Source organism: Melospiza melodia, chromosome 4 (assembly GCF_035770615.1).
Source record: "Melospiza melodia melodia isolate bMelMel2 chromosome 4, bMelMel2.pri, whole genome shotgun sequence".
Lineage (NCBI taxonomy): Eukaryota > Metazoa > Chordata > Aves > Passeriformes > Passerellidae > Melospiza > Melospiza melodia.
The window spans coordinates 10,572,426-10,597,331 of NC_086197.1; the positions used below are offsets into that span (position 1 = coordinate 10,572,426).

General features: G+C 50.3%; 1 protein-coding gene and 1 long non-coding RNA gene across 4 annotated transcripts in view; both read right to left on the reverse strand.

Moving 5' to 3' along the window:
* LOC134417073 (chromatin remodeling regulator CECR2) overlaps positions 1-3,300 on the reverse strand; it is a 92,277-nt gene extending 88,977 nt beyond the window's left edge. For 2 of the 3 annotated variants that reach the window (XM_063153835.1, XM_063153834.1), the window contains exon 1: positions 3,145-3,166. The gene's annotated coding sequence lies outside the window, so the exon portion shown is untranslated. Of the gene's footprint in view, positions 1-3,144 lie in introns of all 3 variants that reach the window. The other variant, XM_063153833.1, reaches the window with a different exon arrangement.
* A 1,827-nt stretch (positions 3,301-5,127) lies between these two features.
* LOC134417077 (uncharacterized) lies at positions 5,128-19,372 on the reverse strand. Its single transcript, XR_010027494.1, has 3 exons — positions 19,205-19,372; positions 14,532-14,639; positions 5,128-6,935 (listed from the first exon to the last, which is right to left on the reverse strand). It is a non-coding gene; the product is annotated as an uncharacterized LOC134417077 (long non-coding RNA).
* Between the last annotated feature and the right edge of the window lie 5,534 nt (positions 19,373-24,906).

A 24,906-nucleotide genomic window follows, 5' to 3' on the forward strand; every position in this document is an offset into this window, starting at 1 on the left:
GCTTGGAAGCTTCACTTTCTTTCGAGCCAATAAGTAGAGGGTAAAGGGTTTGCATTTAAGAAGTGAAAAAAAAAAATTAAAAAAAGAAGAGCTTAATTCTGCTTCTCTAAACTACTAAAGGCCCCAAACTTCTCAAATACCCTCATCAAATCTGCTCAGCACAGGAGGGATGGGTCCAGATGGCCCATCATTACAGAGCCTTCCAGCCAGCTATGGAGAAACACACCAGAAGGAAAAAAATATCAGGGGAGAAGGGGTAGGGGGGTATGGGGGGGAAGAAAAAACAAAAAATACCCAGAGCTTTTTAAAAATGACCTATGGAACACCACAAATTGGAAGATCAGGTTTTGTCTTATTTGAGGACTGCAGGGATGGTAGCAGTGAAACCTTAACCTGACCCACCTGCTGAAATTGGAGGGACAGTGAGAGCAGGGGATATTTGTTTCAAGCAGAATTAAGGCTTGTTTAAAACTTCTCCCTTTTGTAAGGATATTGTAGGAGTTTAGCACCAAAGTCCCCCCGGAGATACACTGGTATCAGAAAAACACAAGAAAAGTGCCACCAGGCAGAATTTCAGCTCAGAGGAGCTCACAGCTCCTAGGAAGAAGAGAAAATCCAAGGAGAGACAGCTGCATCCAGTGTAAGACCATCCCTCGGAGATACTGGACAAACATGAGCTGTGAAGCTCAGGGGGTTTGAGCACGAGCATCCTCCAGCTGAAACCCTCTGAGCCTGAGATCTCCATTTCTCCTTCTGCATTCCCAGATTCACTCCGAGCACCCGTTTTACTCTGTGCCCAAATGGACTGGGGCAATCACCCCAGGGTTCCTCATGAGAGGCAGTAACTTTAGAGGGAAGGGGCATACCCCAATCCGGTGTTCAGCCCCAAGCACACCTCTCCACAATTACTAAAGCTAAAGCAAGAAAACATCATTCATATGTGAGCACAGATTCACTTTTTGATGGCTAGCTACGGTTTTATTTCTCCCAAAGAATGTGTTTTAAATCCTGGCATCTCCACAAACCCCTAGAAAAACAGCCACCTCCATTTCATTCAGACACCCCTGAAACTCAAGCATGTCTCAGAGGTAGCAGTGAGACCAGCCACAAGGAGCACTGGTATTATTAGGTCCAAAACCATAGAAGAAATCTTCTTTATGCAGCTAAATAAAGTGCAAATAAAAAACCCACCAAAAAAACACAGAGCAAAACTCTTAGAAAAAAGTGCAACTCCCATCGCTGGCCATTGGTTTCAAAACATGAAATTGGTTTCAAAACATGAGCAAGCTCTTTGTGCAAAGATCTGTTCCCAGATACCCCCAAACCAGCGGTGAGAGTGGAACAACTACGCCAAGCAAGAGGTAAGGAGAGGGTGAATTTCAAGGAACAGCAACTTTTGAAACTGCTTGCGCTGCTCACACTGCCGGAGGAGATTTACTCCACGTGCCCGAAAGGAGCAGAGCTCTGACAGCCGCATCCGTCCTCTGGCAGCATCCCGATTTTACCCGCAATCCCCACCGACCCTCGGACACACGCCATGCTTTAAACCCCATTTCTGCCAAGGGCTGCCGGCCATCCACCCACGTGCACCGAGGTTTTTTTTGGACGATGTTTTCGGTGTGCTGCTTTTGCTCTGCAACACCCCCAGCACCAACGCGCCCGCACTCCTCCTCCTCCCGGGCATCCCCCCCAAAAAAAGCAAGTTAATTTGTTCCGAGTGATGATGTTAACTCCCCCAGCCTAAGCGTGCTCCGGGAAGCAAAGGGGAGCCCACATTTACTTCATTTGTGAAGCAAGCCAGATGCTAATTGCCTCCAAAGGTGAAAGGCTAGTGCCTTGGCCCTTTTATCATTGTAAATTCAGGTTCCTTCAAGACTTTACGCTGCTGGGCCCGGAGAGCCTCCCCCTTTAATGGTTTGGCATCAATAGGAGGGGGAGGGGAGTTCTCTTTCGCAAGAAGTTGCATCATTGAGAGATCTTATCCCCTTTCAAGATTTCGTACCGCATAAGGGATTCCCCCTCTTCAGAAATCCACATCCTGCTCGAGGAGTTTTGCTCTTTAGGGCTCCGCGCATCCCATTGAACTTTTAAGCATCTTTGGAATTCGCATTCACGGGGCAATTACTGTCTTTAAAAAACACACGCCACCACGTTATTCACCCGGTTTATTGCCAACGCGCTGGCAAGAATAGCTTTTCACAGCAAGCACAAAAGATTTCCTACCAGGACACACTTTGTTTGTAACATTTGTAGCCGGCGCGCAAAATATTTACGGGACATTAGCGGCGCAACACGAAAATAAGAATTGAAATCAAGCAGGAAAAAAAAACAAAAACCAAACCAACTAAAACCCGAACAAGCCACACGAGAAAGTTACAAGGGAAAACGGGTCGGGAGGTACGAAAGCCGAGCGCGTTCCCCGGCTGGGGCACCGGTGAAGGCACCGTCGATCCCCGGCGGCTCCGCGGAGCCGCACAATGAGCGGCGCGGAGCCCCGCGGAGCCCTCCGGCCTCGCCGGGATGCGCGAGAAAGGCTCGGCCGGACCCTCCGGCGGCACCGGCCAGGTGGGGACCCCCACCCGCAACAAAAGGAGCCGGCCTGGGCACAGCGGAGCGGGCCGGGCGAACCCCCCAAGAGCAGCGGCTGTACCCCCGGGGGAGCTGGGGGGTCACCGGGCCGGGCCCGCCTCTCGCCGCCACCATTTTGGGCACGGGGGACCCACGGCGGGCTCCGTGCCGCGTCCGTCCCCCCGCCACCTTTGTGTGCGGACACCGGCCCGGCGGCGGAACAATGCGGCCCGGCGGGGCCGGCCTCGCTGCGCCCCCGCCGTGCGCCCCGCCGCCCGCCGAGCCGGGGGGCTCCTGCCCGCCGCCGCCCGGGACGGGCGCGCCCAAAGTTTGCGAGCGCGCCCGGGAGGGACGGCGAAGTTGCCGGGTCCGCCGCGAGCGGAGCGAACGCCCCGCGCCGCATCCCGGCGGAGTCCGGCGGCACTTCGGGGGCCGGGGGTGCCCCCGCCGCATCGCGGGGCAGCGGGAGAGGCGTGAGGGAGCCGGCGGGCGGCGGGGGCGCAGCGGGAGCGGCGGCACGGACACAGCCCGCGGGCTGTCCGGCGGGACGCGGCGCGGCGCCCGCGGGGTTCTCACCTCGATCTCGAAGTCGGGCAAGCGGAAGGCGGTGCGGAAGAGAGAGCAAAAGTGCGCGATGGCCGGGACTTCCCACCAGGAGCGGAGCTCGTCCAGCGCCACAGCAGCCGCCGCCTCGGGGCCACCGGTGCCGGCTACGCTGCCGCCGCCGCCGCCGCAGCCGCCGTCCTCCTCCGGGCACATCTCCCGCGGCCGCCGTCCGCCCGCTCGGTCGCTGCCTCCCTCACTCCGCGGGCGGCTGCGTGTGGTGCCGCCGCCGCTCGGCGCTGCGGCCCCGCCCGCCCCCCGGCGCCACGCCGCTCAGCGGCCGCCCCCCGGCGGCCCCGCGCTGCCCCCTCGCTGCCGCCCGCGCACGGGGCGGCTCAGGGCCGGCGGGGGCGCTGCTGCTGCCGCTGCCCCCCCTACCGCGGGCGGCCGCCGCTGCGCGGGCCCATGCTCATCGCCCTCAGCGCCCTCCGCCTCCCCGCCCGCGCCCCGCGCAGGAGCCGCCGCGCCGCCGGGAACAGATGGGCGCGAGGGGGGCCGAGCGGGGCGGGGCGGGGCTCCGCGCGCGGGGGGGCGGGTCCCGGAGGAGGGAGCACCAATGGGAAGGCGCGATCGGGCGGGGGGCGGGGAGTGGCGGGCCCGGCGGGGCGGGGACAAAAGGCGTGAGGGAGGGGCGGCGCGCGGCCGTGCACGAGGAGGGGGCGGGGCCAGCGCTCATCACAACAACAGGCCCCCGGCGCCCGCCCGGCACCGCCCATCTGGGGCGGGGCTATGGCTGTGGGCGGGGCGCTCCCACACGCGGCGGCTCCGCCGGTCCCGGTGCTGATCCCGATCCCTTGGCTGACACCGGGAGCTGCCGGGGATGGCTCCTGGTGCAGCGAACCCCTGGGAATCCCCCGGGGTTTCTGCTCCCACTTCGTGCCTCTGAGTGAGGGAGCCCAAGCGGCGCTGCTTGTTGTCCGCATGCGGCTGCCACGAGGAGCCGGACGCGCTCCGGTGCCGGGGACAGCTCTGCGTGTCACCCACACTCCCGGTGCCCCCGTTCCTCCCGGCTCGGAAATGAAGAGCAACGCTGCCCTATTTTGAATTGTATTGCGAGAAAACGTTCCGCGACAAACAGGGATGAATTACCTGCTTGTGGGGCTGCATTGATGAGACAGAGCTCCTGTGGAACACCGAGCAGCTGTGACCTCGTGTGCTGTCACTGCAGCACCTGACGAGCTCTCTGTGGGCACCGCAGCCCAGCTTCAAAACAGCTGCCAAGGATCACTGTGCACAGCTCTGCCTCAGTTAGGCTTAGCTCCAGTGACACCAGCGTGAAACTGGAGTTCCAGTTTCCACTAAAACTGGAGTTCAACCACGGTCACAGCAGAGCAGAGTTAGGCTGTGGATGAGGACAACTCCTTCAGAATTGCCCTAATCCCACAGCCTGGTCTTAGCTAGCGAGGATGTGAGGAAGCAGTGAAATGACTGAGTTGCAGTGGGAGGGGGATATCCCCTTCCAGGAGCAGCCTGAAGCTCCAAGGGTTCAGGCTGCAGACTCAGGTTCACACATTGCAGATACCCTGCTCTGTCCCTGACTTGCAGGGAAAGGCTGGTGGCATCCTTCAGTGCCACCCTAATACCTGCTGACATAAAGCAGTCTGATTTCAGCATGCACTTTTGAGATCTCCAGGGTTTCCTCTCCCCTTTTCCACTCAAAATGAACATATCAACAGAGAATAAGGTGAAGGTATTATCTCTGTGCTGTGTCTCAGGCCACTGCCTAACAGCCTGACCAGGGAAAACTGGCTGAGGATGGGAACAAGCTGGTTTAGAGAAGAAACAAATCAAGGAGCAGCAGCGTGGCTCAGCAAGAATGAACAAGCTCTAATTTCATTGCCCTTTTTCCTATTGCAGGATCAAGGGATACCCAGTGAAATTGGAAGGAAGCGAATTTAAAATGGTGCAAGGAAATATTTGTACCATGTGTAATTAACACATGGCATTTGTTACCACGAGGTTTCATTGAGCCCAGGAGATTAGCAGGATTCGGAAAAGGATTAGACATTTATATGGATACCAAGAACATTCATGGTCACATTAGACAGGATATAAATAAATTTTAGAAGGGATATAAACTGTCAGGCTTCAAGGCACAATATAACCACTAACTGATGGCAAGGGATTAGGAAAAAACTTCCCTTGTGGGCGGGTTATTCTATAATTGTCCACTATGGGGTTTCTTGCACCTTTCTTTGAAGTATCAGAGGGTAGCAACTGTTGGAGTGAGAAGGCTGGATTAGGAAGGCTACCAGGCTCATCTGGTGTGGCAACTGCTGTGCTCTTTGGGGGTCTGTGAGGGTCACTTGAGAAATGGCATGGCTGAGAGGATGGCACAGGAGATGAGTGTCATCAGACACCTGATTTTTCTTCAGACACAGACCTTGCTTTCCTTCGCTGTAAATTTCACACAGAAAATAGATTTCCTATGCCTTCCTCACCAAGGTTTCTGCCAAAATGCACTCTATTTTTTAAGTGGTTGATTAGTTATCTTTCTAAGTTCAGCCTTTGCATCTGTTTTCCCTAAAAGCTTTTGACTTGGTTCATTTATTGTTTGAAGGAGATCAACATGCTACACTGAAACCCTGCCTGTGTTTCAAGGCACAATGACTGCAAGACTTGGTCTTGAGCAAGACAGAATGTGATCTCTTGTGTATTGTGTCTGCCTGCACTGGATTGAGCCAGCTGCAGCTCCCTGCAGTAGCTGTGAGAGGAGAGGGCAGGCCAGCTCAGGGCACTCTGTCAGCATGCAGGATCACTGTAAAACACCAGCAGCTCTGTGTGAAGGATCTAGGGGTGACAAATCCTCAGGCACAGTTTCCTCTGGGCTAGTTACAGAATTCTACTAATGCCCAGCTCTTCCATGGAGCTAACTTGTGGTGCCCTGGCCACGTAAGGGGAGTTTATGTTGCAGTTCTGTCTTGCTCTGTGCTGACATTCCTCCCTGAATTCCTGCCATGTCCAGCTGTGGCTTATCTCACTGCTGCATCTTTGCTTGTTCTTGACACTGGGTCAAACAGCTTTGTAGTATCCCCACTCTCTGCCCTGCTAAGAGCTTTGTGAACTTTAAATGAAGACTCCTAATCTCTCTTTTTGTCAGAAGAGCTATGGTACCAATTTTACCTAATGTTTTTTTGAATTAATTTGGCTCCCTCTATCGTCCCCATTATTTCTGTTGGACTGTGTTTTATATTGTTCTTTTTATTCCAGGATGCTAGGGGCTGCCCACAATCACTTCAGGTTGTTTCTTTTTACTAGATTCTTACGCTGTTCTTAAAAGACTTCTTTAAACTTCTTATTCAAGCACAAAAAGCTCTACTTTCCCTCTGCTATTCAACAGCAGGCAGAGCCTTGGTGAATACACTATGGCATTTCCTCTTCTTTGATCCATGTGCTCCTTCTCTTCCAAGCCACCTTTGGTTGTGAGTTTCCTGTCCATAACTAACAAAACCAAAGCCTGCTCTGGCCAGTGCCCTTTCCAAGTATTCTGTATTCTTCCTCTGATAATTTTTTTTTTTTTTGCCTAGGCTGCTGGTAAGGCTTCCCCTCCCACTGATTTTTTAGCTCAGTATCCAGTCCTGACAGCTCTCTACTTTCCATACTTACCCTCCTCCCCTGTCTTCTGTGCTTTTTCTCATCCTTTCTTCCCAAACTGGCTGAAGGTTGAGTCCTTGTGCCATGTAGAGCCACACTGAGGCTGATGGACCAAATCAGTCTCTTGTTTTCATTGTTCCAGGTCATCTCTGGATTTGTGAGCTCACTTTCTGGAGGAAAAAAAAAAAAACAAAAAAACAAACAAATTCCAAGTGCCAAAAGCAAATTTTAAAGAAGGCTGTAGAGTTGCAGGGACTGCATATCCCCATTTCTGTATGGCAAATCATTTAATCTAGAGACAGAAAAGAAGGGAGGAGTGTTTTCCTCTTTCTCCAGAAACACTGATCTAAAGCTTAAGTGTAATGCTAGGCTGATGACAGGTAGATCTCTTGTAGGCTGCCTCTGAAAGATAATGGATTTCTGACAGGCACAGGTCAGTTCCTCACCAGCTGAGGTGATATTATCATTAATAAAGATCTCTTTTAAAAGAACTCTTAACTTCCTTGCATTTCCACCAGCTGGCTTTAAGCTAAAGCCTAGTGGACAATGTTCCTATAAACCAGGTTCAGGAGGAACTGCAGTCTACCCTTGTAAGGAATCAAAAGGAAGGAAAACTTGCAGAAAAGATCCACCAAAGCTCAGATTCTGTTCTTACTGGCAGCACATTCTCAGAAGGACTTGGCTCTGGGAAGTTCAAGTTTTCCTAATTCAGGAGAAAAGATTTAACAATAAAGCCTAACATTTCTGCTCCTTCAAAACAGAACTTTTGCATTTCTGGCTGTGAAGAGCTTCATCTCCCTTTTCTAGCCTGTCTGAATTCTACTGCTTCCTTCCTGGTGTTGACCTCCCTCAACAATCTAACACCACCAACTCCCACTGCCTTTGCTTCTTTTTGCTGAGCTATGAAATAGATGAGAAATGTGATTTAGCCACCTACTTTCACCCCAAGCTACTTCTATCTTCTAGGATTCTTCATATTTTGATCCATCTTCAAGTCCCTTGTTCCCTTTTCAATGCCTCCTGAGCAAAGAGGTTTTGATTTAGAGCACAGTGGAAAAGCATTCCTGAGCAGAGCAGAGGCTGCAGTATTTAGCACTGAGAGGTCTGGTTTTCACCCCTAGATCTGCTTTTCCTACTCAAACAACAAATCAGGGAAACTGAGGCACACACAGTGAAAATGAAGGCACAGATTTTTCTGGGTAGTGGTAGAGCTGGAGTCATGGAGGCAGCCAGAGGGATCACAGAAGAGGTGTGGAAGCAGATGAGAAATTGTGCTTCTTTTAACTAAACCAGGAGAGTAAAGAGAAAAAAAAAGCTATGTTGCATAATTTTGATAATTACTTCCTTTGAATCACTAGTTATGATTTCCTAAGAAGTAGGGAAAGCAGTGGCACACAAGGGGCTGACATAAGAGGCATGAAAGCCAAGAGGAGTGGTTGAAACAGAGCAAAACAGATTTGAAATAGAGGACAGGGTTGCAGTCAAGAGACTGTGTAGGATGGGAGAGACACAAGGGATGAGAGAAACTGGTAAATTCTCTGAGAGGGGGAAGTAAGTACTAATAGTAATTAGCAGGGAGCAAGGAAAAGTCTGTAGCCACAAACACTTGTGGAGTGGAAGAAGCTGTGAGGGAGAGAGAGAGAGAGAGAGTGGGGAATGTCTGAGAGATGCATTCAGGGAGAGATAAGCTGAATAAACCAAGAAATGCACAGTGAAGGCAAGGTCTGCTGGTGAGTGGGATGCTGCAGAGCTGCATGAGAAGGTGAGATGAGGAAGGTAGAAAATGTGCAGTCTCAACAGCCTAAAAATGTGAAGTTGGAAGTTATCAAGAGAAAAGATGAGGGAGTCAATAAAAAGGAGAGCCAGTTGTTGAGGCAGAGAATAGAAAAGAGATGGGTGGGCACAGACAACAGCTGCGGAATGGAGGCATGAGAGAGAACACGGGCAGTGCTGGAAAGCGTGGGAGACAGGAATTGGAAACAGAAGCAGAACAAGAGAAAAGTGCCATTCCCACTGGTTGGGCATTGTGGTGCAGTGAACCAGCTTGCACAGGTCTGGTGCTGAGGCTGGATATGTGGTATCAATGCACTTCAACTTCAGCTACCACCAACAGGGCTGCAGCTTTAGCTGGGACACAGACACTTCTCTCCAGCTTTGAGTCACCAGAAGGTTTTCCATGATTCCTGCAGCCTGCATCCTGAGCAGTGTGGGTTTGAGGTTCATCTGCTGAAGAACCTGCTGCTTGGCTGGAATGCACTCTCCAGCTCCTCAGGCACAGACCCAGCTGTTATGTTGTGGACACTTGTGAAAGATCTGCTTCTTTTGTCTCCTGGATGTACACATTCCATCTGTCCAATATGAAAGCAGCCACTCTGAGAACCTGACCCAGCATCTGAGAATCTGATGGATTCTCTTTGCAGCACCCCAGATATTTACTCCACAACACTATTTTCAGCTGAACAAACCACTGGAAAGGAGAAGTAATTTCACATTACTGAAGTGGAGCCACACTTTCCATGAAGCAAAGCAGCAGTTGCACACACCACCATTGGTTTAGGCAGAAAATTAGCAACATTGGGCCTCTTTAGCTTGCATGGACTCTCTTCCTTGAACAGCATCTCCCTCCTGGGCATTTGGCTAGCACTGATGTGGCAAAGCACCCTCCATCACAGCTCCTCTCCTGTGTGCTTTACTGAGCTACATATCAAACCAACAGATCTAAGCCTTAGGTCTCAACAGATTTTCTGCTCCTAACCCATTGGGGCTGAAAACCACAGGTTGTAACTTGATGTTTTGTCCCCTAGAGAGCAATCAACAGGCAAATGAGAATTTGTGGCAGTGGATTTGAAGGCAGGGAATGTGGATCTTTCCCCAAAGAGCAGAGAGGGGCCTGCTGCTGCTGGGGGTTTGTTTGTGGTCATCCATGCTCACAGCTGCTGCTGGGTACATCTGGCAGAGAGATGAGTCAGACACAGGCTGGCTTGAGCAGCCACAGAACAAGATGGGGAGCAATGATCTGCCCTGGAAACCTCACTGGGAAGCAGAGAGGAGACACACACAAACCCCAACACTTCAGTGCCTCCCCAGGTTTGCTCTCCCTGCTCCTGCTGTCCACAGCTACTCCACAGGCAGGCAGCAGCATTTGGGCATAAACAAGGAGATGTTTAATTGTTTCCAGAGCAGCAGTGAGCAGTGCTGATATGTGTGCAGTGTGCTCCAGGACTGGCTCCTGCAGCCTGCCTTGAACAGCAGTGAGGGCTCCCTGGGACTCACCACAGCCTGAGCTCCTCTGGTTCAGGTGCAGCACTCTGTGCTGAGGAGTGAGGCACTCACAGGCAGAGAGAACAGCCCCAGACAGATGCAGAGGGTGCTGCACAGCAGGGCAGTGCTCCATGCACAGCACCATCCTCATCAGTCACTCCAGCAGAGACAGATGATGTTCCTGGAGGGGAATTTAAATTCCATTTTGCTTACAAGCCACGACAACTCAGGTCTCAGTTCAACACCTTCCTAGATGGGGATTGGTGGCGTGTGAGCAGAGCTGGCAGAGTGGCTGAGAATCTCTTTGTGGCAATCAGGTTTTGTAGCCTGGACCTGAAGAGGTGATGTGAGGGAAAGCTGCAGCTCTTGTGTAAAGCTGCTGATCTCACACTGTGAGCGGCACAGAGGAAAGGGGCTCCTGCTCAGTGCTGGTGCCAAGGCTGTGCTCCCACCGAGGTTTCTGGGCCAGACGCAGTGTTGGTGTGAACCACTGAGCCCATACAGACTAGAATTGTGTGCACACCAATTCCTGAGCTGTGGTGGGGCTGGAAAGGCAAAGCCCGTGGTGGTTTCAGCCAACACAGCCTTTCCAAAGCTCCATTTGACACCCACTGCCAGCTGCTTTTCCTGCTGCGCTGCTTCTGTGGGCAGTGCAGCTCTCCAGTGCTAACTTGTGCCTTCAGCACATCCATTTCCAACACCACCAATACCTCCACACTTTGCTGCTGCATTTGGCTAGAGAGGCATTCAAATCCCATTCCTTCCACAGCAGTCAGCAGAAGTTGAAAGTGATTGATCTCTAAATCTTGCTAAGGATAGGATACCAGGCTGTGCTGGTGCACAGGTCTAGAAATAAGGCAGAGCCTTACAGAGGGCTGAGCAGCCATCCAAACATTACCAGGACTGAGTCATGGTCCCAGCTCTTTCACTGAATTGCTCTGTGACTGTGAGTAAATCAATTCAGGTGTATTTTCCTCATCTATAAAATGGGAATGGTCATATTTAGATACCTCAGGGAAGTTGCAAGACTTAATTAGTTAATACTAGTGCCTTGTCAGTTCTCATTACCATGGTATCTGTGTTTATTGCTGTGAAATTGTAAAATGCTGCTTACATGCTAAACATTATTATTCTACATGAGGTGGAGTGACTTAATCCAGTTTCTCTGTAAATACCAAGGGCAGGGAGTTGATATTCCCAGTATTGGCTTTAGTGTGAGGTCTGCTTTACTTGTAGAAAAATCTCCTGACATAAAATAAAAATTATTTCTTTCCAGATTCCTAATGTAGCTGCTCTTGAAACAGTTAAGCTGCATTATTACTGGTTTGCCTAATTTGGTATGTGTAAATAAATTGACCTGGGATAAACATAATTTAAACTGGTTTGGACACAATGTTGGTTCCAGTGTCAGGGAACCTGAACAAGGTCCATCAAAGACTTTCAAAACCTGTCAAGTCACTTGGAGGAAAGTCACTGTAGGCAGCTGGAAATGGGGGATGGCTGGCAGATTCATGGGCTGAAGGGATTTTAGGTGCCCAGCCTCAAAATAAAAGAGCTAGTGACTAATCCAGTGAGTCATGTCCAGACCTTTCCCAGAGCAGTCCTACTTGTAACTGGGGAGTTTTGAGATACTCAGCTTTTTCTGTCTTGGGTGAAGAGAGAAAGGAGCACAGTCTTGATCCTAGGGGCTGCTAGAAAAGACCTGGGATGCTGAAAGTGGGGCAGGGGGCTGCCTGCACCCCTTCTCACCCCAGCCTCTCCAGCAACTGGAGGCAGGGGCTGCTCCTCCCACTGCATTTCCCCAGGGGCTGGGAAATGGCTTTACACTTTGCAGGTATCACTTTCATCCCCCAAGGCACCAGAAGCACAGCCCTGTACCTCAGCCGGGTGCTCAGCTCAGAAAATCAGCTCAGTGCCTCCCCAGGGCTGGATGCAGCCACACAGTGACAGAGGCTGCTCAGCTCTCTCTGTCACCAGCCCAGTTTAAACCAGCAGTGCAGAAGTGGAAAGAAGAGACCTGCTTGCATCTGTTAGTGACCCTGTCATCCATTGACTCCTCCACTTTCAGCAGCTCTCACCCAGCACCTGAGGCTCAGCTCCAGAGGTTCCCATGCCAGCAGGATATCACTACAGTTAGGCAGGAAGGATGCTGCAGGCTTCTGAGCAGAGATCTGATAAACACATCACAGCCGTGGCCAGAAGAACCTCTAGGTTCCTGTTCCCAGCTCCCCAGAGAGCTCTGCCAGGGCACTTCTGCTTTTCCCTGAGTTCAAGATGAAGATCCTGCTGCAAACCACCTGCCTGTGGTGGAACGGCTGCGCCTGTGGAAGCACCGGCTTGTTTCAAACCTGTGGCCCAGTGAAAATACAAGTAAACAGGCAATGGAGAAAGGAGAAATTGGCAGGAGAAGGGACAGCTGATTTATTCCTCCTTCTGCACTTCACAGCTTTGGAGGTTTGGCTTTCCCACACCCAGCCTTCCTGGTTCACCCTCATGCCTAAGCCTCATTTTCCTGCTGGGAGGAGAGGGAGGAATGCCAGCAGCTCTGTGTGTGTGCCCCAGCCCCCAGGACACTGCCTGCCCTGCTAGACCATGGCACCAGAAACACCCAGCCCCTCCAAGTTAATCACCCAGATCAGCAATCCCATTTGCAAAGTCCTCAGCACCCAACCATGCTGCAGTTATTTATCTGAGTGGCCATCTCTGCCTTGCCTGCTCCCAGCAGTGCAGGAAAAACGGGGTGACCCTACTTCATGCTCTCCTGAGGGCAGAACCTGCCCCCAAGCCCCAAAATGTGGCAGGAAGGCTTTGATTTATACATCCAGACAGAGCCCCGCAGGGAACAGCCATATGGAAATAAAACCTATTATGCTTTACAATTAGAGAGGGGGAAAGCTTAGGGTTAAAATATGAAGTGGCCAAGCTATTAACCTTCTCATTTAGAATGAATGGTCACTAAATTACAGGGCACATCCCCTCCCTCCCCCAAAGCACAGCCTTATGAGGAATCTCCAGGAGATTCAGCCTGGAGAAAAGGAGCCTCAGTGGGGACCTTATCACTCTCCACAACTACCAGAAAGGAAGCTGTAGCAAGGTGTTGGTCTCTTTTCCCAGGTAACAAATGATATAACAAGAGGAAATGGCTTCAAGTCATACCTCAAGAGGTTTAGATTTGATATCAGGAAAAATTTCTTCACCAAAAGGGTTGACAAACACTGGAATGGGCTGCCTAGGGAAGTGGCTGTGTCACCAGCACTGGAGATATTTGAAGCGTGTGGATGTGGCACTGGGGACATGGCTTGGCAGTGCTGGGTAATGCTTGGGCTTGATGGCCATAAAGGTCTTTTCCATCCTAAATGATACTGGTCTGTTACATGAAGCAATAAAGCATAATTTATCCTGTCCTGAAAATATGATCAAATCCTGGCAGAGAGCCACAGCTGAGCCTGAGGGGGCTAAGAAACTCAAATCAGAGACCCAGCACATCAGGCAAACAGCAAATCCTGCCACCACCTCTTGTCACCACAAACCCCCAGCAAGTGTTTGTGCTCCTACCAGGAACACAAAATGTGCAACCTTACCTAGACTCCATGGGGGGAGAGCTCAGTTTCCACAAGGAAAATGTGCATTTGGGGAGGGAAGGGGATGAAGTTTTCAGGGGTCCTCTCTTCTCAGAGGCAACGCTGTACATAGATTTTAGCCAGTCCTGGTGGTTAAAAGTCTCCTTGGTAGTGTTTGGGCACAGTAAGAGATGTGGTAGAGAAGTGCTCTCTCACCCACCTCGGGTGGGAGATTTACGGTGCAGGATTTATCAGTTCTCTTTCTAATTCAGAATGTCTGAACAGTCATCACAACCCCACCCTCATCTTTCCAAAGCAAATACTTTGTTCAACTGATTTTCCTTTCCCATGAGAGAGGGCTACCACTTGTCTGAAGCAGCATCATAGAAATCCAGTTGAAAGCAAAGCCAAGCAAAAATTCATAGAGCAAAACATTCAGATACCATTACAACAGTGATATTAATTATAAACCAACCAGACAACCAAAATTCCCCTGCAGCCTTTCCAACCCCAACTTTGAAGACCATTCTGGGGAAGATTAACAAACAGAAAGAAAAGCAAAGATGACTTGAAATAAAAGAGAAACCAGCTAAACTAATTCCTTTTATCCAGCTGAGGAAAAAAAAAAAAAAAAAAAAAAAGGAAAAAAGCTGGCAAAAATAGAATTCTTTTGGGTTTTTTTAGTGCTGTTAGTATCAGTGATCATTCTGCCTCAAAATCCCAGTTCTGACAGGGGTGTCCTTCATGCCAGCCTCCACAGCTCCAAATTTCCTCCCACCTGGGGGGTGGGGACACAGAGGAAGGCAGAACTCTGCAGTCCCAAGATTTGGTCAGAGTCAAGAAGTATTTTGGGTGCTCCCCATCCTTTTCCTGCTGTTGGCTGCTGCAGCTGTTTGTTTGTAACAGAGGGGAAGGACAGAGGCAGATTTGCTTTCGAGGACTCACCAGTGCTCAGTGTTCTTCCCCAGCTCCTGTCTCCAGGCAGAGCAGACACTCCCATCCTTCTCTTGTCCTTTCCTAGAGAGGTGCCTTTTATGGTTTAGCACCAGTTTCCTGAAAATAATAATGAACTTAACAAGGAACCAAACACTTATTTCTATTCTAAAACTCACTCCACCTGCCCATTGTGGGTGAATCCAGCCTGTAAGTGCCTTTATGTAAAGTCTACAAACTGCCTGAGACTGATTTGTCCCACATGTATGTGTTTTACCCATCACCTTGGGCTCTACGCTGGGGTTTGATGCACAACTACAGCTGAAAAAAACAGCTGATCTGAGAAGAACTTGATCTGGAAGGACAGAAATAGTTGTGTGATAGCACAGGGAATAGTTCTGGTGTTCACTTATGCCTTATACCATAACTTTAGCCAAAAAAACCCAACTAATTTTTAAAATTATGCTGGCAGATGGATTTTCTTAGCTGTTTCTGAAGCTATGGCTATGAAATAGCACATCAGTGTCAAGCCAAACTCCATCACTGCAGCCAAACCCACTGTGCCAGAGCCTCCCTTGTCTCCCCACAGAGACGTGCCCCCAGAGCCACACCAGCAAGGCACTCACAGCGCCAGAACAGCTAAAACTGCAGTGCTGGGACAAATATCTGCCCCTCCCAGAGTGCCTCTCCAAATCTGAGCTGATAGCACCTCCCTGGGAGCTCTGCAGAGGAGCAGAGCCAGCACATCCACCCATCCCTGCCAGCACCACCACCCAAAGGCACCCGGGGCCAGGCTGCCAGCAGGGGCTGGCACAGGGCACAGATCCACCTCTCACCTATTTATTCTGGAGCCATGTGGGGCTTAAGGCTCCCTTTCCCAGCTGCAGAGTGACCCAGGTGGGAATAACGAGTGCCTGCCTTGCTTAGCTAATTAGAGGCACTGAGAGCAGCAGGCTACAGTTCTGGGCTGGGGCACTTGCAGAGGAAATATAGGGGCTGTGGGGTTTATACCTAGCTTTGGTTTTTGGTTTGTTTTTTTTTTTTTTTTTTTGTTTGTTTGTTTTTGTTTTGTTTTTTGAGGGTTTTTTTGTTGTTGGGGGGGTTTTGTTTTGGGTGGTTTTTTTGTTTTTTGGGGTTTTTTTGTTTGGGGTTTGGTTTTTTGGGGGGGGTTGTGTGGGTTTTTTTGTTGTTTGTTTTTTGGGGGTTTTGGTTTTTTTTTTGGTTTTTTTTTTTTTGGGTTTTTTGGTTTGTTTTATGTGTTTTTTGTTTGTTGGTTTGGTTTGGTTTGGTTTTTTTCTTCCTTGTGGTCAAGTTAAAAACCTCTGTCAGGATAGCACAGCACAGATGGGACAGGGCAGAGGGAGGAGGCTCCACAGCACTCTTCTAATCTGCATTATTCCGCGGTACGAGAAGGAGGCAGGAGTAAAAGATAAGCAAGGCTGGACCATTTGTTCCCACTCAAAGACAGATTTGCAATGTGTGATCTAAATCCTTCAAAGGCCAGCCCAAGCCTCCCCACTCGCACAACTCACCCACCTCAGCAGAGTGTGGCACAGCCCAGGGCCGTTCTGTGGGACACTCACGGACCCCGAAGTGCTCTGCAGGGGCTTCACCCGCGATGCATCTTCCCCTCAGCGAGGATGCTGAAGGAGAGCCTTCCCCAGCAGGAATGTTGGGAGAAGCGGAGCAATTACAGCTGCTGGGCTGGGCACTCCTGCCCTGGCCCCTCCCGTTTGCACATCCCAGAGGGTTTTGCCATCGGGGCACAAGACCACGGACAGACTGACAGACAGACAGAGGGACTGACAACCGAGAGCCAGCGCTGCTGCCTGCTGTCCCCACCCAGTAACAGCAGGGCAGAGACTGGGAATGGAGGGCAGCGCTGGTGGGAGGCTCTGCAGCATGGACTCTGCCCAGCGGGGCTGACATGGCCTGCCAGGGAAGGGTTGGGGTGCAGGAGCCCAGGGCAGGGGGTGATGCTTGCCAGGGAAGGTTTGGGGTGCAGATCAGGGGGTGATGCTTGCCAGGGAAGGTTTAGGGTGCAGATCAGGGGGTGATGCTTGCCAGGGAAGGTTTAGGGTGCAGATCAGGGGGTGATGCTTGCCAGGGAAGGTTTGGGGTGCAGATCAGGGGGTGATGCTGGTCAGGGAAGGTTTGGGGTGCAGATCAGGGGGTGATGCTTGCCAGGGAAGGGTTGGGGTGCAGATCAGGAGGTAATGCTGGTCAGGGAAGGTTTAGGGTGCAGATCAGGGGGTGATGCTTGCCAGGGAAGGGTTGGGGTGCAGATCAGGAGGTAATGCTGGTCAGGGAAGGTTTGGGGTGCAGGAGCCCAGGGCAGGGGGTGATGCTGGTCAGGGAAGGTTTGGGGTGCAGATCAGGGGGTGATGCTGGTCAGGGAAGGTTTGGGGTGCAGATCAGGGGGTGATGCTGGTCAGGGAAGGTTTGGGGTGCGGATCAGGGGGTGATGCTTGCCAGGGAAGGTTTAGGGTGCAGGAGGTGATGCAGGTCAGGGAGGCAATAGCCAGAGCTCTAAGGCTGCTCCTGGCTGTCCCACGTGTGGCAGTGGGCTGGCCAGAAGGTGACAGCTCGAAGGGATCTGGGTTTTATTACAACATCACCTCTGTCATAGCACACCCAAAGATGGCCTTCAGCTGCTGAGGAGCCTGCCCTGTGCTCACAGGCTTGACCTCAGAAAGTTGTGGTCGGAGCTGTCTTTTCCTTCACGTACAAATTTCAGCTGCTGCTGAAAGGTGTTTCTTTTCCACCTCTCTCTTGCAAGCTGCATTTCCCTTGCCTCTTTCTAGCTGCTATTTAGTTCCCCTCATGTTGTTTTCCCCTGGCTTTTTCTTTGTTTCCTTCACAGGAAGCAGCACATCATTATGGCTGGTCTTTCTCTAGGGCTCTCCAAGCCCAGGTCATTACTTAGCTGGGGAGATCCAAGGAGGTGGCTGTTTGTGTGGCTCTGAGACCTGTGAAAAAGCAGCTAATCAATTCAGAAAATCATCTGGGTGGTAACCCCACTGTCAGCTTGTTTTCTTCCCTTCCACTTAGACATCAAACTGGCTGAAGAGGGCTCTGGGGAATGAGGCAGGCACTGAGAGCTCCTCCTCTGCAGACACATCTGTGTCTTTCATCAGCAGGGCTCAGGGAATACCACTAACTGGAGAGGGGAAAAATCTCTTTGGAATTGAGAGGCTCGTGGTCTCCTGTCTGAAGAGACCCTGCCCGATGGGGAAGCAATCATTTGAAAAGTGGCTAATGCACTAACACTGCTTGGCAGAAAATGTCAGGTATCAGGCAGAACTGGGGGGGACAGGGACAAAACACACAGCAAAGAGGATGTTAAGCTATGCCAGTGAGCAGACCCTGGCAGCCCAAACAGCCTGCAGTGCCCAAGTGGAGCAGTATTGCAATAGGACATGCAAATGGCCTTCTGGTGAATGAACTTACTAATTGTTGCACTTTGCTTTCACTCAGCCTTCCTCTGGTTTGTGTCTTTGGGGACTGCATCAGAACAGGGAACACTCAGAGCCATAAAGCCTTTACCATGGCCAGTTTTAGTCTCTATTAGAAATAGAGATGCACAGTGCCTCATTCTCTGGGACTCTGAGGTGTCATTCAGCAGACATAAGCCATATCAGAAAGGCATTCTAGGCCAGCCAGCCCTCTGAAGGGGAGTGTGTCACAGAGCCACAGAAAGGTTTGTGTTGGGAGAGGCCTTTAAAGGTTATTCAGCTCCAGCTGCCCTGCAATGACAGGGGAGACCTTCAGCTACATCATACTGCTCAGAGCCCAATCCAGCCTGACCCTGAATATTTCCAGGGATGGGGAATCAACAACTTCCATGTGCAACCTGTTCCAGTGCTTCACCATCCTCACCATAAAAAAATTGTCCTTATTACCTACCCTAAATTTAGTCTCTCTCAGTTAAAACCAGTACTGCTTGTCCCATCACAACGTACCCCACTAAAAAATGTGTCCTATATTTATATTTCTTATAAAAACCTATTTCAGTACTAAAAGGCCACAATAACTTCTCCCTAGAGCCTTCTTCAGGCTGAAGAATCCCAATTCAGTCTTTCCTTAGAGAAGAGGAGTTCTGTCCTGCTGATCACCTTGCACCGCCCTCATTCCCCCAAGTCTCACTGCCATCCATAGCCCCCCTCTGGAAAGTGGCCAAAACTTCCAGCCCACCAAACCTTTCCCCATCCCATGAGGAGTCAGGGAGGGTGTTGGGGCCAGACTGGGACATGGGGAGCCTCACATTCCATCCCAGGGCACCCAAATCCCAGGGCCAATGCCAGCACCCCCAGAAGATGTCATTAAGCAAATGTCTTTGCCATAAATCAGGGGACACTCACACACAGCCAGGCTTTCCCTATTTTCCATGCACAGTAAAAAAATAAATCTGTATTGATTTAGCAAGAATACTGAACCCTCTGCAGAGATTTGCTGTTAAGTTCAGAATGGGAGCACAGACTGAATTTGAGGTTTCCTTCCTCCTGCAAGGTTAAGTCACATCCTTAGGTCTCCTTTTAGAAAGCTAACAAACCATGTTAGAAGAAAGGGAAAAATCTTTAATGGAGAAGCCTTGCACTCAAGAGAACTCACAACACTGACCCAGGCCACAGTTCAATTCTTGGGCTCATTTCCTGCAGAGACACACAGACAAGACAACTGCTCACCTTTTTTTCCTGTTAGAAGCACACTCTGATGCTCTTCACAGCCAGACAACTTTGACAGAGGATCTCAGAGATAAAGGAAAGGCTTTAATGTTTGTGAAGAGTGAATTAGTGCAAACAAATTCCTTGAAACTACTGTTTTAAAAAAACCCACCTCAAACAGAGGGAGAAAGCAGGAAGCTCAACCACCTTTAAAGACAATGCCATCCTACAGAGCAAGTTCTGTATAAAATCAAGATGTGGATTTGCTTCCTTTGGTGACTTCAGCACTTAAAATAAAATAAAGCTTTTATCCTATTATATTTTAAACCATGACTGACAGCAGAAAAACAGTCCTTGTCTTATTTCCTCTATTTTACCAACATGAAATGTTCTACCCATGGATTTGGCCAGTAGTCTGGAAAATGTCAAGATTAGGAAAGGCTGAGCTTCATTTGCTTTTCACAGATCTGAGTAATGAATTGTTCATTTTAAAGTATTGTTCTAGCTTGAAAAGGGAGTCTGTAGTGCTGGCATCATAGGGTTCCACATCTGTCTCTTAGTTGCTCTGGACTACATTGGCTCAATTTATTAAACAGGGAGGGATTTTTATGTTCTGCAACCCTGCAAACTAAACAGAAGGCCTGGGGCTTTAGTGGGGTTTTTCTCTTCATAAGCACTTATCAACATGGCAAATTTTCCTCACTAACACTTCAGATCAATCTCCTACACTGGCATTGCTATTGCAAGAAAACTGACAAACCCAAAGTGCAGGAAAGGTAAGAGCATCAAGAACTTATTTTTGACACTAGACAGAGTGCTTATTTATAATTATAAATGCAAATAGGAAGCAGAACCCACAGTAAAAACAAAAGCTGAGTCCCCAGACAGAGTTGGGTAAAAGTCACTGTGGTTGCAGCTTGATAAAGCTCCATGAAAGAATGAGCAGCTCAAAAAGATTCACTGGGAACTCATCTCTGGGTTTCATTGTGTGAAAACCAGAGATATTCAATTACATTAGAAATCATATGAGGGCAATTGGAGGCAGTCCCTTTCCACACTGTGCACATTTACCTATGGAATGTGCTTCTGCCATGTGTGATGGAGCCCAGGGGTCTCAGCAGGATTCAGAAAAGAGTTCAGCAGGTCTCAAACATTTTTATAGGCAATATTAAAAGCTATAATTAAAGTAACAAAGGCTGCTAGTGATGCAAGCCTTGCTTGCCAAAGCTGAATTCAACCTTTCCCAGTGGAGTTTGGGAAGTGCTTCATCAGTAGGGATGTTCTCCTGCTCGTACCTACTGAAGAATTTTGTGTCCCTACCCATGATGCAAAACCAAAAATCTAGAGGAGAGCAAGAGTTAGTCTTATCAAATCAGTTTTTCTATTTTGTTTAAACAGCTGAGCATCAAATATTCCCTCTGTAATCCTAAGGGCAATGCAAGGTTGGAGGGGTGGTGTTCACTAAGTCCTGACCCCTGTAAGTACTCATGTTGGGCACTTATGAAAAGGTGCAAAGAAATCCTTTGCCTTAAACAAATGTCTTGGGGCAGCAAGTTCCACAGCTTAACTACTTAGGTGGGAAGCAGACAGGCAAACTTTCCTCTTACTGATTTCTCCCAGAGGTTGATTTCACTGGCTCTGCTGCAGCAGTGGCACTCCCAAAGAGAAAGCTCCTGGATGTTTTATCTCTAGAAGTGCTTTACCTGTTTGAACAGCCCTGCAGTGTGCCAGCTGCAGGTGCTGAAGGGCTGCTGGTCCAGTGACACAATTCCCCTGGGCTGGAACAGAGACCAAGTGTTTGTCAGCACCCAAAAAGGGCCCAGCCTGTTGTCTGCTTGATTGTGTGAGAACCACTGGAGTTACCCCCCACATCCACACTCTCAGTGGTTTCCACACAAGTGCTGCCAATACAGCAGAGGAGTGAAGGGGGAGAAGAGCAGCCCCAGGCACAGCAGGACCCCAGGGGAAGCACAAGGGTTGCAGCCTGAGCAAGGCAAACAACCCATGTGAGCCTGCCTCAGCCAGGTGGATTTAGTTCCTTCCAAGGCTTCCACTTCTTTCCTGGCCACTGCACACAGCTTGAGTGGGGCTGGAGCCGTGCAGGAGGAGGATGAAGCACTGGAGGCAAAGCTCTGAGCATCCCTGGGGAGGCTGTGCCTGGGATTTGCAGGGGATCTGTTGGAGGTGGGGAGCAGGTGGCACAGTGCTGAGCTGCTCAGCTGTCGTGGGGCTGGAGAGGGACAGACACAGCTGGCTGAGGGGAGGGAAGAGAAGAGCTCAGGGTCTGGCAGTGTTTCTGCTTTACAGAGCTGAGGAACAGCAGAAAGGGACCCAGCAGGGCTGCAGGGCCCTGTGTGGTTCTGGTCCCGGGAGGAGCAGTGCCAGGAGCACCCTGCAAGGGCACACACAGGGTGTGTGGCAGCCCTTGTGCTGGGTGAGTACCCTGGCACAGCCCCTGCTGTGTGCCAGCAGGGCCTTGGCAGAGCTCTCTGGGGCATAGATTGATATCTGCTCATGCAAATAACCTGCAAGTGTCCCCCGGGCAGGGACAGCTGCTCCCCGCAGCACTCCTGGGAGCGCTCTTTATGTGCCCATGTAAGTACCCTGGCATTCTCTGCTGGGGCTTGCCAGCAGGCGCCCTGGCAGAGGCCAGGAGCAGCAGCCCCGTGGCTGAAGCCATGCCAGCTGAAGCTTTGCAGCAGCAGCAAGGCTTTCTCCTGCCCTGAACAAAGAACCAATGTGGCCAGCATTATTGATTTGTTTCGTGACTCGCCGCTTTTAGCAGGAGTGTGGCAGGAAAAGACCAAGAGGAGTTTTAATTTGTCCAAATGGTTTTAGACAAGGTTAATAAAGCTCATTGATAAATGGCACTTTTCATTAAGTTTTAATTACAGTGTCATTCAAACAGGCTGGATGTGCATAGTTTGATTTTTTCATTTAAGGTGATGCCTCAGCAAAGTTGCTGGTGTTTGTTTTTTTTTTCATTTAAGGTGTGCTTCCCTGAGCTCAGTGATTGATTTCCACTGTGGACCAAGGCTGCTGGAGAGCCTGACTGCCTCAGTGAATTCCCTTTGGCCCCCATCCCGTGCTGGGAATTACAGCTATTTAGGCTAAAATGTGAACCTAGCACACTTTTGTACCTTGACACATCATTATCTTGGTCCAGAAAGGCTGCTGGTGGCTGCTAGCCATCTCTCCTCCTCAGGGACTGGTGAGGATGCTGAGTGTTTCATCTTTCCTGCTGTCTCCCAGAAGTGGGTTTGGAACACCTGAAAGAGATGCAGACAGGATCTGGATCAGATCAACTCACAGCAGGGTGAATAAACAGAAAATACCAGAACCACTGGTCAGTTAGAAGCTTGGTTTGGCTGATAGTTCTCCCTCTCCAGAGTGAAAATCTGCATATTGTTTTAGCTTAAGAAGGTCACACATATTATCCCTGAGACAGTGCTCCCTCCTGTGCACTGCACTCACTTCTGTCCCCAGCTTGGTTTCACAACTTTGTTAAAACAGCTACTTTAAAGCAGTTTACAATTTCACTATTTGCTCCCTTTCTTAACAGCAAATTTCCACGTTCTTTCCATGTAATCATTATAAAAGTGGAGAAATTCACTGCTGCAGAAGGCAGAGGGTTGTCTGCTAAAGACCTTTCACTTTAAAATGCCCACTGCTGTTTCCATCAGCATTTCAGGAGCTGTGGTGCCTCAGCCTGGGGATTGGCAGCAGATTAAATTCATCCCTTGCATCTCCCCCTGCCTTCAGAAGGCTCACACAGCATGGTGGCTGCAGCCAGGGCTCTGAGATCATCCCCTGGGGGTTTGACTGCCTGGGTTCAGGGCTGGCTTAGATAATCCCACAAGAGCCTGATGTCCAAGAGAGCTCTGTAAAAAGCCCTGGTGAGGGCTGTCAGGCTGCTCCCTGCCTGAGGTCTTGCCCTTGCTCCCAGCTGGGCTACCTTGCCCCATCAGCTGTGCCATGGACCCTGTTTGTGTGGACCCTGACCTGTGGACTTCAGCCCCTGAGCTGACCTTGGTTGTGTCTCGTCACCGTGGGCTGGCCTGGCAGGCACTGGGCTGTGCCTGAACCTGGCTGCCATCCCCAGATCTGCTCTGCTCTTCTTGCCTGGGGACTGTGTCCCTGCACCTCTGTCACTGTCCCATGCCTGCCTTCTGCCACCCACAGCTCCAGGCTCACCTTCCCCCGTGGAGCCAGCCCTGATTGATGCCCACATCCCTGATGGTGCCTGTCATTTTGCCTGGCAGAGGTAAACCACAGCAGGAAAGAGTCACCCTGTGTCTGCAGAGGACATATTGGTCAGGCAGAACAGAAAGGAAGAAGCTTTCCCAAATTATAATTTAAAGTAGCAGTGGGCAGCAGCACTCCTGCACCCTTGTGCCCCTTACAAAATCTCAGACTGAAGGAGGCCACGGGAAAGGGGAATTTCAGGCAGATGGTGAGCCTGGAGAAAAGGAGACTCAGGGGTGACCTTATCACTCTCTACAGCTCCTGAAAGGTGCCTGTGCTCAGGTGGGGCTGGGCTCTTTCTCCAGGAACTGACAGAACCAGAGCACACAGCCTCAAGCGGCACCAAGAGAAATATAGGTTGCATATTAGGAAAAAGTTTTTCACAGAAAGAATGATAAAGTACTGGAATGGCTGCCCAGGGAGGTGGTGGAGTCACCATCCCTGGATGTGTTTAACAAAGCCTGGATGTGGCACTGGGTGCCAGGGTTCAGTTGGGGTGTTAGGGCTGGGTTGAACTCTATGATCTTTGAGGGTACTACCTGCAGGGTGAGGGTGGGAGGTGCCAGGGGACAGGAGTGTGCTGGGCTGGGCTGAAATGCCTCTGAAGAACAGGATGAACAAGTCTAGGCACGCCAGAAATGCCCTGAGCCTTGTCTGTAACCATCACAAGTGGCTGGGCTCTGTTCAGGGTGTGCCCTGCTGGGATGAGCACCCTTCACCTTGCTCTAAACTCTGTTGCTCAGGTGTTGCCACAGCTGAGAGCAACACAAATCCCTGCAGAGCACAGCCCTGCCTAAGGAGCTTGGGGGAATGAGGTTTTGCTGGCAGGGCTGCTAGTGCTGACTGGCTTGGAGCCAGTGTCTGCATTTGCAGCATGGTACATGGAGGTACCTCTAAAGGGAACTGTGCAGAAGCCTTGTTTTGACATCTCAAGGCTTTAATAAAGTTTGGATGTTTGCCTAGGCAGGATAAAGCTTGGCTACAACACAGGCACTTTTGGCCAGTTGTGTTTTAACCCAAATGCTCCTCACTACTGTTAATTTTTTAGTACAAACCCATTCTAAATGCTGACTTGCTTGTCTCATGCACAGGAGGAAAAGAAACCATGCAAAATGGGGTGACTCCTGAGCAGCTGAAGGTCGGGTGTATCTGCTGATGTGCTCCCCAGCCCTTGCTATCCTCTCTTCCAAAATATTTCTGGAGCCTTAAAAGTATAAAATAAAGATAGCTCTGGGATTCAATGTAAAATGTCTCTTCTGGTGAGACTTCCATGAGAGGCTGGGGTCAGAGAGAGAAAGAGAAACATGGTGCAGTGTCCCTGCAAGGCCATGCACTTTTTACTGATTGTGCTTGAAGTGTGTGTGTGATGGTGGAGCCCTGTGGGTGATGCAGACACACAGAAATGGAGAGGCAGGGAGAGGAGAGGATGGCTGACATGCAAACACACAGAAATGGAGAGGCAGGGAGAGGAGGGGATG